The 19,622-nt window shown below is 38.8% G+C and overlaps 1 long non-coding RNA gene across 1 annotated transcript; it reads left to right on the top strand.

Moving 5' to 3' along the window:
* Positions 1 to 151: 151 nt before the first annotated feature.
* On the top strand, positions 152 to 18,003 carry LOC134298883 (uncharacterized). The gene is made up of 2 exons (XR_010006000.1): positions 152 to 8,307; positions 17,683 to 18,003. It is a non-coding gene; the product is annotated as an uncharacterized LOC134298883 (long non-coding RNA).
* Positions 18,004 to 19,622: the final 1,619 nt, after the last annotated feature.

Below are 19,622 nucleotides of genomic sequence, written 5' to 3'. Positions count from 1 at the left end.
ATGACTGCGATTTCAAACATCTTTGGAAGAAAGAAGGGGAGAAAGCGACCCCCTCCCCTCTTCTGCCTCTCTCTCTCTCTCTCTCTTTCCTCTCTTCTCTCTCTCTCTCTCGCTCTCTATAAAGAACCGTCAAGTTTTAGTGCGCATTGCTAATTAGTCAATTTCTCTCTGCCTTCACAGGCTGGCGACTTTGCTGCTGAGCTGAAACTGCTAATTTCTGTGACCAGCTTTTTTTCTTAGCTGTGATCTGGATGAATGAGTAGCTGTCTCACAGAGATGACAAAAATAAACTCTAATCCCCCCCAAAATTTCCACTACATCTTTCTCATGCATAGATTTATGATCTGCAAGCGCCCAGTGCAATATGCAAACTTTTGTGTCTGTACAGAAGGCTGCTAGAGTCACACCAGGCTCGGATTTTCTTTTCCCTCCCCCCCCCCCCAAATCGAGACCCCTCCAACGTGATCCCAAAACTAGAGATATTGTCACCACTCCAACTCTCTCTGTGTTATTACTTTGACAGGGTACATCCTCGCTCATGCATATGTAAAAGGGAGAGATAGAGGAGCAGAGGTAAAGTGAGGCTAATGCACAGTATTAGCAGCATAGCTGTTCCTTTTACTTGGCTCTTCTGCACTATCAACGATTTATGCTCATGTTTGAAAGCATATTTTCCCTGTCGTTTTGTCTGGTTAGACAAGCGTCTCTGTATTTCACTGTCAGCTACTCAACAGATAAAGGTTCAGAAGTCACTCTTTATTGTCAGATTAGCATATTGTCAGATTTGTCTTTCAGCTTAGACACTTTGCAGTGCAGGAGCCTGGCTCCGAGAACAGGAAAGCAGCTACTAGGTTGCTATGAGTTTTCCAGGTTGTATGGCTATTTTACAGAAGCATTCTCTCCTGACGTTTTGCCCACATCTATGGCAGGCATCCTCAGAGGTTGTGAGGTACATATTGGAAATTTGGCAAGGGAGGTTTATATATCTGAGGAATACTCAGCCTGGGATAAAGAACTCTTGTCTGTCTGAGGCAAGTATGAATGTTTCAGTTGGCCAGCTTGATTAGCACTAAATATCCTGGCAACAAAGGATTCCCCCAGGCAGGAAACAGCCAGGCTTTGAAGCTTCCAAGCTGTTCAATGCTAATTAAGCTGGCCAATTGAAACATTCACACTTGCCTCAGGCAGATCAGAGGTCTTTCTTCCACCCTGAACATTCCACAGATATATAAACCCCACTTTCCTAGTTTCCAACATCTCACAACCTCTGAGGATGCCTGCCACAGATGTGGGTGGAATGTCAGGAGAGAATGCTGTCAGGCTATTCAATGCTAATCAAGCTGGCCAACTGAAACAGTCATACTTGCCCCAGGCAGACAGGAGTTCTTTCTCCCACCCTAAACATTCCACAGATATATAAACCCCACTTGCCTAGTTTCCAACGCCTCACAAACTCTAAGGATGCCTGCCATAGATGTGGGTGAAACGTCAGAAGAGAATGCTTCTGGAACATGTTCGTACAGCCCCAAAAACTTGCAGCGACCCAGTGATTCCAGCCATTAAAGCCTTCAACAACACATTAAAGCAGTTACCTTAACAAATATTACCTTTCACATTTATTATAATAAAATTATTATTATTATTATTATTATTATTATTATTATTATTATTATTATTATTATTATTATTATACCCTGCCTCCATCTCCCCACAGGGACTTGGGGCGGCTAACATGGGGCCATGCACAAATTTCCACATTAACAAGATAAAATACAATTTGCAATAAAACAAACATTTTGACTGATCCAGGGGAACTTATGAATCACACCATTAATTGCTTAGGGCAGCTATGTATTTTAGCTGCTTTATAAAACCAAGCCACACAGGGTATATCCTTTCAGCAAGGACAAATTCTCCACAGTTGATCCATGATGTATTGCAGTCTCACATTTCTTGCTCAGTTCTTCTATTGTCAAAACTCCACTTGCCCCCGATGAAGAGTGTGTCCTTGTATCAGGCACATTAAAGATGACTCAAGAACAACACTTCGGAGAAAGTTGAAACGAGTGGGATGTGGGAATAAAGTCCTACGATCCCAATGAATGAGGCATTTGTAATTAAAATGCATGCCAGGGGGTTTAGCTCAAAACACTATCCCTTATTTTATTCCTTCTGAGTTTGCAGAAGCATATGCTGAATGAAGAAAACCAGCTGGAAGTTGAATTATCCAGGAAATGGGAAGACCCAGCTTGTCATCAGGCCACTAATACTCTCAAAATAATGCGAAAACCAAATCCATATGCTTTTTATAATACAATTATTTGCCTGTTCTGAAAATACCCTTTGTTCTGGCACTGCCTTATGTCTTGGTTTATTGCACTGAAAGGTGTAAATCACAGTCTAGGTTGAGAAATTCTGGATTATCCAATCCTCACTTTGTTATCATTTATGGATCCATCAAAGATCTTTAGATGGACACATAATGCTATGGAGTCTGCATGGCTTTTTGTTACTACACATTTGCAATGTGTCTTTAAACTATGACAAATGAACAAAACAGGATGCTCCTGTATGTCCTCTAGGAAAGGCATATGTTGTGAGCCTGTTAGACACACACCCACCTCAATCGCAATGGCTGTGAACTTCTTGGCCATCCGAGGAAAGTAGGTTTTTTTTTGTCATCCCATTGTCTTTGAACTTTATTGCATTGTTTTTTTCCTGGTTACAAATAAATGTGGAGGGCAGTAGATAAAGTCTTTCATTAAATTATGTCACAAAATCATAGACCAGTTTACGGCCACAAAGAAATGCCTTTGGATGTTTTGTGGACCCAATCAACAATTTCATTGCATTATCAGGGATTAAAAATAGTTGTGTTGTTTGTTATCTCGATAGATCCACAAACAAACATTATATGTCCCCATGACAATCTATGGATGACGAACATTCAAGGATATTGCTGTGAATTGCAGCAAAGGAAACAGGATAGGACTATGTAAAGTTTTGGCTCCTGACTTTGTCATGTTTGCTCCCTTTTGGACAGTTTTGCATGAGGCAATAACTGGCTTTAAAATTCTATGAGGCTTAATTTCCTATAAAACCTATTTATAGAGAAAAGGGTTGCAACTTTAATAGTCAGAGCAGCAAGTTGGGTCGGTTGTAGCTTGTATATCTCACTTGTTGCACTATTATCGCGTAATAGTCAGAGGTAGGCCTCTTATACTCCCCACTAACCTGTGTGTATAATGGCTGTATTGGAATTGGCTGATTGAGATTTGACACCTTGATGAACCATAAAACTTAATGGATGAGCTGTGTCAGGTCACAATCAGCTTAATCTGCCTTGCAATTGTAAAGATATAGGAATAAGAGAGCCATGGATGCTATGTTCCACCCAGTGGGTGCAAGGCAGCAAATAAATGTAATAAACTCAAATCCATTGTTTTCCAATTGGGACTCTATTAAATATGGTGCCTTAGGCTAAGTTTTGGAGTATAGGTTGTAAACAGGTATTTCTGTTTGCTATATGTGTGATAAAAATACATATTCATATAATATTCTTAGCAAGATTTTGGATTTAAGTTATTTCAGTGTATTTATATTAGATGTAAATGTATGATAAATAAATTGAAACATATTTTCTATAAATGTAACACTAGCAGAATGAAAAGCTTCACTGATACAGTTGTATAGCTGGTGGCTGAACCTCTTTTGTGAAATGGATACAACAAAAACAGTTGGGGATATCAAACTTACTCTGAAAATGACCAACTTGTTAATTGCTGCAATTAACTGCAATCAATCACTCTGACCAGGAGGTCATGAGTTCGAGGCCCGCTCGGAGCTATGTTGTTTGTCTTTGTCCTATGTTAAAAAGGCATCGAATGTTTGCCTATATGTGTAATGTGATCCGCCCTGAGTCCTCTTCGGGGTGAGAATATAAATGCTGTAAATAAATAAATAAATAAATAAATAAATAAATAAATAAATAAACTTCTAGCACAATGGGTCTTTTGCTAGCACAATGCTGTAATTCTTATTAAATACGTCCATTATTATATGGCCCTGGCAAAACATGTAGCTGCAGAACGTGTAAAATAGCTAGCTCTGAAAGTTTGGTAGATGAATTACCTTTCTATATCTCTGCCCTACCAATCTGAAAATTATTTTGTCCTACATTATTGTAGCGGTAGATTAATTGTAGTTTACTTCATTGTTGAAAGTGCAGAAACAGGTTCTTGTATTTGGTTTGTTCTGCTGAGTAGTATCAGCAGTTTTCATCTCTCCCTCTATTGCATTTTAAATGGTAGAAGAAATGTAACAAGTAGCATTCAACAAGAGGACCAACCATGTACATGTATTTTACTTTTCTGGTTGTTCATTTATGAATAAGCATATATTTGATGTGGATTAACATCCATCTGTGCTGTAAAGAGGAGGAATTTTGTTCATAAGCATCCTACTTCTGTTGAGTGGTCTCTTTCAGCAAGAGAGTGACCAATGTTGGATACAGCCCTATATATGTGACTTACTGCATACTGCATCCTTTGTGTGCAGTTTGCAGCAACATGCTTTACTACATTTTGGTTTTTCTCACCAACTGGAAGAGCCATTATATAGTGCAGTGAGTTCCAGGCAAAACTGGGACTAAGGCAGAACAATTGTTGCACAACAGTATCATATGATTATCTCCTTGGAGAGGAGCAAAAAGGCATGTGGCTACTTAATTGGGGTTTATCTCTGAGTGAGCTTGTATTGGGACTTATCTTTGAGTGGACATATCTAGGATGGCAATGCAAAATGGAATCAATGAGGGGATGAAATGAAAAGCCATCCTAGTTATGTCCACCAGAGAGAACTCCACATTTCCCCCTGTTACTAATATGTGAATGAACACTACCTAGTAGGGTAATACATAACAATCACTTTCTCATGTGAGTGTTCACTGATATCGCCTTTCATCTTCCACAGTTGGGTTTTAAAATCAGTAAGAACCTCACAGAAGTATGACTGGAGGAAGTTCGGGGGACTAGCTATCATTGCAGGAAGTTAATGTGCTCTTTCTGATGCCAGCCCTTTCCTCTAAATCAGTAGTTCTCAACCTGGGGTCCCCAGATGTTTTTGGTCTTCAACTCCCAGAAATCCTAACAGCTAGTAAATTGGCTGGGATTTCTGGGAGTTGTAGGCCAAAGGCATCTGGGGACCCCAGGCTGAGAACCAGGGGTCTCATTCTTTTGTGAAACATAGGGTTAGAAACCCTTTTTTGTGCTCAGGTAACATCTAGTTTTGTTTGAAATCTAAATTATAGTTTCCTTGCCAGTTTATGCACTAATCCAATTTAGTTCTTTCTAAGGCAAAGACAACCTGTGAAAATTTGCTTCTGTACAAGTCTTTCGAGGTTCTTTTTGCCTGTGTGATTACTGACAAGCCTGGATTGTTCTGGGTCTGACAATGGCGCTGTTGGCATGGACCCTGCTTTAAAGTATGTGAGGCTACTTGGCTTTGATTTTCTCACACATTCCAAAGTCTACAGCTGGAGTACTTCTGAAATAGACCATCACCATTTAATAGGTATAAAATGTCTAAATTATATTAGTACTATACATGAAAGTAAGTATGCCTATGTTCACAGGAACATAGGAGGAAGTAATAAACTTTCTTCTTAGGGAGGAAACATTTTACACTAGTTTGCACACTAGAAAATCCAAATGCTACAATATTGTATTGTAAAAAAAAAAGGAAGAAAACCACCAGAAGAACATGTAAGAAAAGAAAACATAGAATTCATCCTTACTATTTCAGTTGAAAAAGTTAACATAACTGGTAATGAGCAAGTTGGAAATAGTTTGAAGCTGCTTTCTTTACTTCTTTGTTTAAGTATAAAAAGATACTCCGAGTAAACTTCAAAAAGCATACATAGAGGGACAAACTATGAGTGACATAGAAGAGTCGTGATGAAATCCTCCGATATTTACATAACATTTACAAATTTAAATTGGCGGAGTCAAACTTCTTCGGATCACCTGCAATGGGAGAGGATAACAGTGATGATCTCCATATCCATGGGATGATCTCCATATCCACGAGACCAGTATCTGTGGTTTCATTGATACACACCTGACAAAGTATGTCCTCTCTAGCATTGTCTAGGTTCTGCAGCATGACTGTAGATCAGTGGTTCTCAACCTGTGGGTCCCCAGGTGTTTTGTCCTACAACTCCCAGAAATCCCAACTAGTTTACCAGCTGTTAGGATATCTTGAAGGCCAAAACATCTGGGGACCCACAGGTTGAGAACCACTGCTATAGAGTATCCTTGGACTAGAAGTCCTTCATTTCAATAGAATTTGCTATTATCTATGATTTCACTTATCCATGTGAAGTCTGGGAATGTATCCTCTATAGATACAGCAGTCACACTGTATTTATATCCTTCCTGTTCACTAGTTTGGGATTAGAGGCAGGTAACAATGATTACAACAGATATAACCCTAAAATGTATATTGCACAACAATTAGAAATATAATTAAACTAGCAATAGAGTTAAAAACAGTTAAAAGCAAAATGGTTAAACAGAAAAAACCAGTAACATTGCAGTCTGAAAAGCCCTTTCCCTCATGATCTGTGTTTTTTATCTGCAAAGTGTCAAGCAAGTTGTTTAGAACAGACTATCATTTACTTTGAAGGGTGGTAGGATAGGAAGAATAAAGATCTAGTATGTCAGAAGTAAGTCTCCCATCTCATGTGATTTGGGCATATGGGGACATGAGAGAAGCCTCCCACAGGATGGTAAAACATCAAACATCCGAGCATCCCCTGGGCAATGTCCTTGCAGATGGCCGATTCTCTCACACCAAAAATGACTTGCAGTTTCTCAAGTCACCCCGACATGAAAAAAAAAAGTGTTTTGGGGGTTGTCTACTCATTTTCTGTGTTTTGATGAGACAAGCTGTACTGTCCTTGCTGCACAGAGAGGCACTGTAGTGTCATGGTTTGAACATTGGACTAGAACTCTGTAGACCAGAGTTCAAATCCCCTCTAGATCATGGAAACCTGTTGGGAGGCCTTGGATAAATCACATTTTCTCAGCCTCAGGGCAAAGGAACAACCCTTTAACAAAACAATGATAAAGCCACTTTAGGATCACCACAAGTTAAAGACTTGAAGGCACACAGCAATAAATATGTCATATTGCACAAGTGAAATGTGTTTGCTTGATGTTAGAGCCCAACTTTCATGGTGTTTTTTCAAAAGCTAAATTACACAAAAAACAGAGGGGGAAACTAGATGTCTTTGGCAACTGACAATGGTTTATACAACCTTTCGTGTTTCAATCATGTTGAAATCTCACTTTGATCAGGAGGAAATGAAAATGACTGCTATCCTGTGGCAGCTTTGGACTTGGAAGGGGTGAATATATGATTTCAATTGTTGAGCTTCATGTTGTAAAGACATTTACAAAGCAAATTGTTGCAATGATAGATACTAATAGTCATTCAGGTAGCATTAGAACCAAAAAGAGAATAGATTTATTGTTTAAAATACAATATAGAAAAGTCATGCTGGGTCAAACCTGCCATTCAGCCATCAAATCTCCTGTTTTTCCATATGAATAACTGTACAGCTTGCAGCGTCTTACAACATCATCTATGGAACTGATACCCAACAGATGTGTCAGACTAAAGTTTTGCAGTCCTACATAACTGGCGGTTACTGGGTTCAGAGTGCCTATCTTTATAATAAAAAGGAGAAAGATGGTTTACTAGCTTCAAATCTTTTCAGTGGTATCAAATTGCAACACTTGCTATTTGTTATGATTTGGGTGTTAGGAATACAATTAACGATGAACTAAGAAAGCTTTGTTATCTTTTCCAAAAATGATATTTTGGCCAAACTTAACAGGTCTGTACATACTAGTAGGGACACTGTAAAACTGTGTATTTAAAATAGGTTTACCCATCTTGAGGCCCATCAAGAAAACCATAGTTAATCAACCATCAATGGGTCAATAAATCTATTTTTTCCTATTTCCACAGGACTGCAAATACTGAAGTGGTCTTGTCTAGTATTGATGGGCCAATGGCCATGTCTAGTTGGCTATGCATGTGTTGATAGGTCATAATTTATGTAGGCACAACATAAACATACAAGGAATGTGTTTCTTGTCTCTAATACTGTATATGTGTTTCACTACTGTAGAATATTCCCATGATTCATAATGAAAGTGAGTGGATAATATGTCTCATACTGATGTTAAATGTCATGGGATTCGTGGAAAAAAACATACTACTGTCCGACATGAAGAAAAGGTCAGTACAAAAGTCCATTTTGGGGGGACTTTTAAATCTTTAAGCATATCCCCTTAAATAAGATTATTCTTATTGTTATTTAGTTGTGAAATACAGTTTTGTGCTCATTCATCAGTACTATAATCAGAATGATAGGTACTGCCTATGGTCTTGCTACAATCTTTCCACCTGTATCACCAGATGCATTACATGAATAATATTGGATAGAGAACAAGGAGACCTGTAGTCCAACCCATCAGGAATGCATCAATGATTAAATACATACATGACTGAATGGACCATGTGATTTTAGAAAATTACTGTTTACTGTTCCAGTATACTTTTACAATGGATTGGTTTTGCATATGTAATTCACATTAAAGTGAATTTGGCATATGTAATATCTCAAGAGACTTTATCATACAAACCTGCTACTCTGTTACAGTCATGATATCACAGACAATGGAAACATACCAGGTTGAGCACCTTTGATATTGCATCTCTCTTCAATGTACAACTACACTGATTCCCATATTGTGGTTCCACCATCACACACTCTCATAATCCTGTCTTCCTTCACTATTGCTTTATTATTATTAGTAATAGTAGTAGTAGTAGCACAATTCTGCAATTTCAGCACTAATACTGGAAAAAGAGGCAAAGATGTCTATAAAATAAAACTTAAAAGCTAGTTTGGGAATAGCAAGTGTGGGAAAGGAAGAGAATTCATCACATTACTGTTGGATGCCAACACAGAAATAGAAGGGATTCATTCAACTAAGGCTGTTGAGTTGTACATTGTAATGTTGGGAGCTATTGATTGTTTTGTCCATCAAAAGCTAGGAATGGGAGATATTGGGGGTGGGGGGCAAATCATTAATGAAATGTCCATGTCATTGTATGATAGGAACTGTAATGCCAATTTGCCTGCCTCGTGATATAGTCCAACATTTTCATGATGTAATGCAGAATACAACACGAGACATCTGCACACACCTTTGAAATCTGTTAATATCACTTGAAGACACAGATTTAAAAATACATTTTCTCCTCCACCTTCAGCCCTTTTATGTGGTTTGCCAGACAATTACTTTGTCAAATCTGAAGAAATTGCATAATAAATTGTATACATGCATCAAACATGAACAGCAGACGGGTATAACAAGCTGAATGTTTCCAGTCCGCTTGTTTTTTCATCTACATGGTAGCTTCCGTTTTGAAAAGCAATCCGAGATTGTCTTCAAAGGCTTACATAAAATATACATATACCTTTATCCATCAAACTAACTAGAAATATGGTCATTTAAAGGCTTAATATCCCAGTAATAAAGAAATGCAACAACAACTTTATCATTAATTACTATTGATTATTTACATTTTCAAATAGGCAACTGTAGCTACTAATATTTTATCATGTTCCTCTGTTGCCACATTTTTGGCTTTACCTGTTTATTGGCAAATTTACAATCCACATTATAGATTTTTTATTGCTGTATACTGAATTGCTGTATGTGTGTGCTGAGGTCAGTTTATGAAGTGACTAGTGTTTACTCAATTTGATTACTAGGTAATGTAGCAGAGACTAACCCGCTCCCCATCACAACACCTTGGAATATTAACTGGACAAAAGAGAGCTGTGTAAATCTTTACCTAAAATTTTCAAACTTTAGATTGATTTCAGTAGTGGCTCTGTATTGATCTGAAAAGCTTTGCGTTCCTAACTAAAAACTAATCTTTATTTCACCCTTTAGTGACTGCAGCAATAAATATGTTCACTCCTACTGGAGTTTAGTGGATTAATGGTTATTGGAGATTGTGGCTTCCAACTGAGGCTGGTAAACTTTAACCTTTGGAGGACAACATAGAGGCATTTACCCCTTGTCATCCATAAAAGCTGGGTTCATTTCTGACAGTTACCTGAGTGTTAAAGAGGAGTCAAAGCAGGAGATAGGAAATAAAATGGCAGAAGCTCATTTTAGCTATTAATCACATCTTAGGCTTATTACTGTTATCAGACCCTTATTCATTTCTGTGCAAAAGCAACTAAATGAATAATTGTGTTACATACTGAATGTAACAGCATGCTTACATTTTCAAGTGCATCAGTTAGCTAAAAAAGCTACATCTTAACATACAGAACTCTTTCCCTCATACTGTTTTGCATGGGAAGGATATAGCATATGAATGAACACTTCCTTTTTTGAAGGTTTTTTGATCTTGCTTTTAAGGAGTGGCCTTCATCTGACTGGAGTTATAAGCAGTCATCTAAATGTAGTCAAGGTTCTGCATTAAAGACACCCAGATTCTGAAAGCAGAATACAAACATGCACATTAAATTTGCATATGATTGCTTCTTGGAGTGATTTGGTTTTGCACCCAAGTTTGCAGACCAGTGTGAAACATTTTTACAAAGACTTTTAAAACCAAGGAAAGAAGGATATAAAGAATCAAGTTGGGTACAGCAAACAGCTGCCAAGGAAATCTGTAGGTTATTAAAAAGTTGGATCCTGCCAACTGCTTTCTGTTTAGTTTGCTCTCTTGTGCTCTGAGATTTCAGCAGGTACTACCTATATTTCATTTACTTACTATAAAGTAGTTGGAGCTTAACCCTCTGTTTTAAAATTGTGCAAGGCAACCAGTATATCTGTAGAATATATACACTTTTCAGTACATTAATATATTATAATATATATAAATTCCTAAACTGTTCTTTTTCAATTATCGAAACTGGTCTACATGAACTAAAAAACTGTTCTCACCTTGTAGGTACCATGATCCCAATGATTTGGCTTGCAAGGAATTAATTTGGGCTTTGACCCAATCAAAAGGAAAACCCTTGGCTTTACTCTGCAGTTTTACAGAAAATCCACGTTTTTTGACATGTTGCTAGGCGGTATCACTTCACTGTGCGAGTTGGGGGAGGGAAGGAGTTAATAATGGGCAGAACTGGTTGGTAATAATTCATGCCAGAAAGTTGATCTTTCTTAGGAAGAATTTTTTTTTAAAAAAAAGAAGGTACAGATGCTTGCATATCAGTATTATCATGCTCACCCTGTTTAACAGGGTAATATGTATATTCACATGCATGCCAGGTGGAGGGAGTGAAGCGACCACAGCTGTGTGGTTGAAAATAATGTGAAGAATTGGAAATGTGAACTGCCCCCTTACAGCGGGTAAATTTGGTTATGATGCTATAACAAAGGAAATAACAAAGTGACTGCAAAGTCAATGTGGACTGGGGAAATGCAGTACCAATAATTTTTTCATCAGTATAGACAAACATTAAGACACTCAATTTCTTGTCAGATACAGGACTTATGTCTTCCACAATTACACTATGTAACACAATTTTTGCTCCTGGGTTATAAATGTCATTTTCTAATTGGTATCCTGCAGCACACCTTGCTATAGTTTTGCAATGAATATCTCATAGAATCTCAACCAATTCAACATAGTTTGTGGCAGCCACAAAAACGAAGTTTCTGGAATATAACAACTACTTTCAAAGTAAGTACAGTGTTCCCTCACTACTTTGCAGTTCACTTTTCACAGATTCGTTGTTTCGTGGTTTTTCAATAACTCTAAAAGACTATTATAAATCATAAAAAATTACAATTTACAGCCTAAGGAAGGGAAGAAGGAGAAGCCAGAAGGAGAGAAAAGGAGCCCAAGTGGCAACGGGAGGAGAAGGAGGTGATTTATCAACACATGATTGGTTGATAAAGACTTAAAATAGTGTATAACTACTAAAATAATGAATAAATATTAAAATAAATATAGCACCCCTACTTTGCGGATTTTCACTTATTGCGGGTGGTGCTGGAACCTAACCCCAGTGATAAGTGAGGGAACGCTGTACTGCATAATTAAACAGGAAATAGCAACTTCAAACCATGAACAGGTTTTCTTTCAAATTTTGTTACATAGTGTTATCCATAGAATGTGGAATAGCCAGTGGTTCCCAACCTTTTTTACTCATGGAGCCCTTTTTAGAATCAATTTCTATGGCGGAGCCCCTCAGGCTTAACTTATGTCTTACAAGTTAATGGAGTTTAGGAATAGTGTCATGGGGGAAAAAGAGGGGATAGATAGTAAGGGAATGGAAATTAAAGAAATATCTAATCTAATTTAATCTTTTTACGGTCATAGACCAGAACAGGGAGAGTGAGGTAGTCTCATAAAAGCATAATACATTAAAATCATTAGAATCTAGGCTAAAATCTAAGATACAGAGGTATATTAAAAAGCTAAAACACAAACTACTAATTAAAGAATGACAATTTTAAAAACCTAGATAGAAATGAAAAGGGAAGAGAATCTGGAAATAGGTGTAGGAGCATTCAGGGAATATAAGGGAGCATAAGGCGGGAGGGTTACAGTCAGGCACAGTTCTAGGAGCCTGCAGGTGGAAGCATTAAATATATCTATAGTTACAATTTTCTGATAAGTTAGAATGTTAACTTGTGATACCAGCAGTCATCACCTGGTGAATTTTAAGTTCTACCACACAGAACTTGGCAACATTATAGGTTGTAACAGAGTTAGTATCTGAAAGCAACAGGGTGGAATAAAATTGTCCTGAGCACCCCAGGTGTTTATATAACAATGGTAACATGAGTCTAGTTTGAATGTTTCTGTAAAACAGGCACTGGAGGAGCACATGCTCAGTTGTTTCTATATGCCCAGAGTCACAAGGGCAGAGCCTCTCTGAGTAGGGGAGTCTTCCGATATTGACTCTCGAGTACAGCTGATGAAAGGGATGACATTGTGCCAGGGTAAAGGCCCTCCTCCGATGGTTTGGTACATCTACATTTGTTAAGTATGCCATAGGGGAAGCAAGGTATTTACTGGCTTCATTGATGATAAAGGTTGGGGGCACTTGCTATATCCAATTGGCGTTCGGTGTCCGATATACATTGTTTAATGTGCTCTTTGGCTTGATCATATCCCATACTGAGTAGCAACCCTGGAGAAAAGCCCAGAGATGAAACTTTAGTGGTTACTGCCTGTTTCCATGTGGACTGGAAATCATCCCTCATCGTTAGTGGGGCAAGACCAAGGGGAGAAAGGGATAATCTGAGTCAGTAGTGGAATATGACCACCCATACCCTCCATTTTCATGAAGCTTGTCTCTAGTCGCAGAATGGCATTGGAGACACATTATGGTACTTGCAAGTTCTAGTGGGGCAAAATTGGAGAAGGGGCGTAGCTAGACTCCATACAGGAGTTGTTCTAATGGTTTGGCTTCAAATAGTTTTAGTACTGCAGGTATGAAATGGCTCCCTCTTGACTTGAGGTACTTTAGATTGGCAGTTGAGTTCCTTTGCACAGTCTCAGCGACATGGTCTCCATGGGCTTTTCTGCTACTTCCAGGTATTTGAAACATGGGACCTGCTCAATTTTATGTCCATCTATGCTCTAGGAGTGACACTTGCGTCTTTTGGCAAATGCCATGATTTTGGTTTTCTGGTAGTTAAGTTGTAGCTGATTTGCTTTGCAGTATTATGTTAGTGCTTTATCTCAGTGCTTTTTTAAGGCCAGTAGGTGTTCTTGAGAGTAGTGCTGCATCATCTGCATAGAGTAAGGTGGAGATATGTCTTCCTGCATGTTTTGGGTGGTGGAAGTCCATATTGTGAATATGATCCACCATGGAGTTGATGTAGAAGTTAAAGAGTAGGGGGGCCAGGATGCAACCTTGCTTGACACATTTCTCAGTTCCAACTGCATTAGTGAGGTGGCCCTGGGGGTTACATCTTATTTTCAGTGAGATCCCTTCATGGAGTAGGTGGCTTAGGTAAAATAGTTGTTGGTCAATTGAGGAGGTTTCCAGTTATTCCCATAGTTTAACTTGGGAGATGGAATTGTAAGCTGCTTTAAACTCTATGAAGGTGTCATAGACCAAAGATGTCTTATGGGAGGAGTATTCTTTTATGCTGCTGCTCAATCACATAGTAGTTTCTGACTGTGACCTCATGGACCAGTCCACGCCAGAGCTCCCTGTCGGCCGTCGCCGCCCCCAGTTCCTTCAAGTTCATGCCAGTCACTTCAAGGATACCGTCCATCCATCTTGCCCTTGGTCGGCCTCTCTTCCTTCCACTTTCCCCATCATCATGATCTTTTCCAAACTTTCCTGTCTTCTCATGATGTGGCCAGAATACTTCATCTTTGCCTCTAGTATCCTTCCCTCCAGTGGGCAGCTGGGCATTATTTCCTGGAGGATGGACTGGTTGGATCTTCTTGCGGTCCAAGGCACTCTCAGGATTTCCCTCCAGCACCAAAGTTCAAAAGCATCTGTAAAGAAGTGTGTGTTTTTATTTTGTTTTAGAAGTCATGTTTGGCTATGTTTAAAATGGATGAGTATTGGAGTTGATAATATGTAGGGGAAGGTAGCCATCTTAGCATTCTGAGGCAGTTGCCATAGCAACGGGGGTGGAGTTAACCACTGTTTGAAGAGAAAAGGAGGGAATGTTTTAAAAACAGGTCAGTCTGTAATGGTGAAATTACAGTGAGGACTGATTCTCAAGTGGAGGATCGGGGTGGCTCAAATGAGGGAATTTGAGTCAATTCTAAAATAAGGTGACTTATTTTAGGGAGTCTGTGATTTCTAGTCACAGGGGACAGACTGGTTCCAAGTTTAAGGAAACCAGGGAAGTTTAAATCTTAGTCTGTGATTCTTAGTCACAGGAGAAAGACTGGTTTCAGATAGGAAATCAGGGAGGCAGACCTCTGATAGGCCAGACTAAGCAAGTTGGGTGACTTGTTTAGGGTTATTTGTGGAGGCTGTGAAGTAAGGGGAAGTAAGCCTGGTAGATCCAAGTGATCAGTTTATAGTTTGGTTTTGAGAGAAGGAAGTATTTTGAAAGTTGGAACACCTCACATCTATCTGTAACAGTTATTTAAATGCCTCAAAGAAGTTATTGAACCACTAAGCTTTGTACTTGAAATAAACTTGTTTTGTTCTTCAAACCATCTAAGTCTCTGTCACACTCATATTCAAAAATAAGCAACGTTACCATCAAAAGGGAAATAAGTAAAGAAAGATTAAAAAGAATAAATTATCCTCTGCCTGACATCTCCACAATTGGTGGCCAGAGCTGAATAAAGCATATGTATATTGGTGGCAGCGAAGATAGTTAAATATATAATAACATAAGTGATCAAAAGGATTCCTTCCCTGCCTCACCTCATTACAAATTGGTGGCAAGGGTGGGATAAAAAGATTCCTCCCTGTCACATCTTTACATTTTGGTGGCAGCGGTGGGATCAAAAGGGATTCCTCCCTGCCACAGTTCATTACAGCATCTATCTTCCTTCGCTCAGTCTTCCTTATGGTCCAGATCTCGCATCCACAGGTTACTATGGGGAATACCATTGCTTTCACTATGTGGATCTTCGTTGCCCGTGTGATGTCTCTGCTCTTCACTATTTTATCAAGGTTGGCCGTTACTCTCCTCCCAAGAAGTAAACGTCTTCTGATTTCCTGGCTGCAGTCTGCATTTGCAGTGATCTTTGCGCCTAGAAATATAAATTCTGTCACTGCTGCCACGTTTTCTCCCTCTATTTGCCAGTTATTAATAGGTGTGGTTGCCATAATCTTGGTTTTCTTGATGTTTAATTGCAGCCCAGCTTTTACACTTTCTTCTTTCACCCTGGTGATAAGGCTCCTCAGCTCCTCCTCACTTTCAGCCATCAGAGTGGTATCATCTGCATATCTGAGGTTGTTAATGTTTCTTCCAGAAATTTTAACTCCGGCCTTGGATTCTTCAAGCCCCGCATGTCGCATGATGTGTTCTGCGTACAAGTTGAATAGGGAGGGTGAAAGTATGCAGCCCTGCCATACTTCTTTCCCAATCTTGAACCAGTCTGTTGTTCCGTGGTCTGTTCTTACTGTGGCTACTTGGTCTTTATACAGATTTCTCAGGAGACAGACAAGGTGACTTGGTATCCCCATACCACCAAGAACATGCCACAGTTTATTATGATCTACACAGTTGAATGCTTTAGAATAGTCAATAAAGCAGAAATAGATGTTTTTCTGAAACTCCCTGGCTTCTTCCATTATCCAGCGGATATTGGCAATTTGGTCTCTCGTTCCTCTGCCTTTTCTGAACCCAGCTTGTACATCTGGCAACTCTCGCTCCATGTATTGCTGGAGTCTGCCTTGCAGGATTTTGAGCATTACCTTACTGACATGGGAAATAAGTGCCACTGTACGGAGGTTTGAGCATTCTTTAGCGTTTCCCTTTTTGGGTATGGGGATATAAATTGACTTTTTCCAATCTGATGGCCAATCTTATTTGGTGGCATATGGCATGCATCACCTTGGCAGCATCATCTTCCAAGATTTTAAACAACTCAACTGGGATTCCATCATCTCCTGCTGCCTTGTTATTAGCAATGCTTCTTAAGGCCCATTCAACCTCACTCCTCTTCTATAAGATGTTGTAATACTAGACAGTGGTCTGTGGTGGATCGGAAAGAGATATCTAGCTTTCTTATTTTGATTCTACATTTTGTATCTTATTCTTTAATTTCATTCAATTTTTATTTATTTTATTTTCCTTGATCAGCTGTGGAGCCCTGGGAAATGCACGTGGATACAACACAGATTGGGAACCACTGGAATAGACAGTCTGTAAATGTCATTCAGTGTTCAAAACCATAATGCAAATTAACCCTTTGGCTGGGATCTGATTACCTATAGCGGTTCATGCAAAAGGCTCATTTTGTAGGATCCAAGTCCTGGGCATCAAGCAAAGGAGCATAGCATGGCTGTAGAAGATATGTTTCTATTTTGGGTCCTATCCTTTGCATCTGTTGGCAGTGTTAGGAGAGTCCCTTTCCTGAAACTCTGGAGAGCTGCTACTAGTCAATGTTGTAGACAATACAGACATATCCCCTTTAACATAGCCTCTGACAAAGAAGTTCCTTTTTCCAAAATCTTTTTTTTACATCTACCTGCCCCCCTGCCCTATCCTCCTCATCCTTTTTAGTATGAGGGATGGTATGGAAAGATGGTGAAGGATAGTTGTGGGGGCTGGGGGACAAAACTTGTCCTGGAAAGTGCAGAGATGCCATCTAATTTATCCTACAGTTGCTGTAACTGCCTACATCAGACAAAGTAAACAGCAGCTAAGTCCAGAATCCTGAGCATAAGTGAACAGCAAAACAGAGAAAACCATCCTAGCATTTTTTTAAAAGCATAGATCTATAGGTCTATGGTGACCAAAGTAGAAACTATAGGGAAAGGAAAGGATAATGAAAAAAGTCATCCCTGGATGTAGTCTGGAAGAAATCTTCAAGTAGTTTAAAATAGTTCATGGTTCTAAAATGTTCAAAACTTTAACCTGTGCAAAACTTAGCTATTTGGTTGTTTCATTTCATATGTGCATACAGTTGGCTCTGCATATTCACGGATTCTGCATCCACGCATTCTATCATCCACAGCCTGAAAACATTCACCAAAAGGAAGGAAGGAAGGATGGAAGGAAGGAATGAAAGAAAGAAAGAAGGAAGGGAGAAACTCCAAAAAGCCAACCTTTATTTTACCATTTTATATGAGAGACACTAATTTAGTATGCAATTGAATATAATGGACCTGAGCATCCATGGATTTCTGTATTTATGGAGAGTTCTGGAACCTGGAACCAAACCCCAGAAGATACCAAGAGACCACTGTATTGTTGATTTTGACTAAAAATCTTTTGCTGAAACTTATTTGATTGCTCTTTTTTGTGCTGTGAGAACCTATCCTTAATCTTTCCATGTTATTTCTGGCTCTGGTATTAAATGTTCTGCTAAAGAAGCAATGCCCAGGAATACATCTACTTCATTAACTGAGGCATTCTTGTACTGAGATGTACTATTGGTTTGATTTGGCATAACACAGATTCATGTCTTCCAGTGCGTACTACATATTGGGCAACAATACAAGATATAGATGATTTTTCCCTTGTGTGAGTTTATGTTATCCCATAAACCTAAATCCATGGAAGGAGCATTTATTCTAGCAATCTTTTCCATATGCTTTTTGTTTTGTTTTTATGTGCATGAGGAGGAAATTGTGGCACTGTGCCATAATTTAGAGATCAGTTTTATTATAGCAATAATCCTTTCTCTTTTTGTAAATTCTTTTCATTTTGTAAACCATGTTCCCCTGAGAGAGATTACTCTTGTAACCATAATCTAGAATTGCAGTTATTGGCAGCTGTTACAAACAATTATAATCAATTCTAGTCCCACAGGACATTATCCCAACATCCCAAACTAATCAGGGCTTGGGGATATACGTCTGGAACAGTGCCTAAAACTGGTCTATAATCTTGGATCAAAAACCACCAAATCTGGTATACTCAAGAACATTATATAATGCTCTGTTGTGATATTCATGCTCATTTCCTGAGAACAGATTATGTCTGTTTAAGATTTTAAGGTGAGAAGTGTTAAACATTTGAATTGGTGGAATGAACATGACAATTTATCAAGGCACAAAGATTTTCTCCAACCGATCAGCATTTTTGGCATGCCAAATGCACAGTCAGTTTTATTTTTGCTGAAGAAAATATCAGCCATGTTCCAAGGCTCCATTCTTCAACTTGGTGAGAAGAAGGACAACACATAGTTTTTAGATTCATTTATAAGTTTTTCATTTAGATTCATTTATAAGTTTTTCACATGTATTTTAAATATAATTGTAAACAGTTTTTATCTTTGTATTGTTTTAGTCAAGTTTTTATTTGTTTGTTGCCTTAGAAACATTTGTGGGCAGAGAAACAAAACTACTATATAACCAACCAATAAACCAATAATAATTCTTCCTCCATGCAAGTGCTCTTCCTTGCAAATCCCCCCTCCCACAATTTTAAAAAAACCATTAGTAGGGCTCTGAAAAGAAGATTAGTTTTAAAAAATGACACCTGTAGACACTGGAAGTGGTTAAATATCCCTCTTGGCCCACTGTCAGTCCTATCCTTATTTTGTCTCTCTGCAGCATCTTTTCAGCTAATTCAATTTTGGGGTTTTGTAGCTGTGGATGTAAACAAATACCTTTATGCTCAAGCCTCTGCCACAGAACACTGCCATGGGGCTTACTGTATTCTACTTTAACTGCCACAGTAGCATCTTATAGAATCCTGGGATTTGCAGTTTAGGAAGGGGCATTTAGAATTGTCAGCCACAGAGTTCTTGGGCCTCACTAAACTACAAATCCCAGAATGTTGCAGTCAAGGCAATATCTAGGACTGTAACAATGTTGTGTGACAGGTCACACAGAGCATGTCTACACTGGCCCAAAACCCCAGATTCACTGTGAATTCAATCCACTGCTCTCTGCCTCC

The sequence above is a fragment of the Anolis carolinensis genome, chromosome 4, assembly GCF_035594765.1.
Source record: "Anolis carolinensis isolate JA03-04 chromosome 4, rAnoCar3.1.pri, whole genome shotgun sequence".
NCBI classification, from domain to species: domain Eukaryota; kingdom Metazoa; phylum Chordata; class Lepidosauria; order Squamata; family Dactyloidae; genus Anolis; species Anolis carolinensis.
The sequence above is the reverse complement of the archived record's forward strand: the minus strand, read 5'-3'. Positions and strand labels throughout refer to the sequence as shown.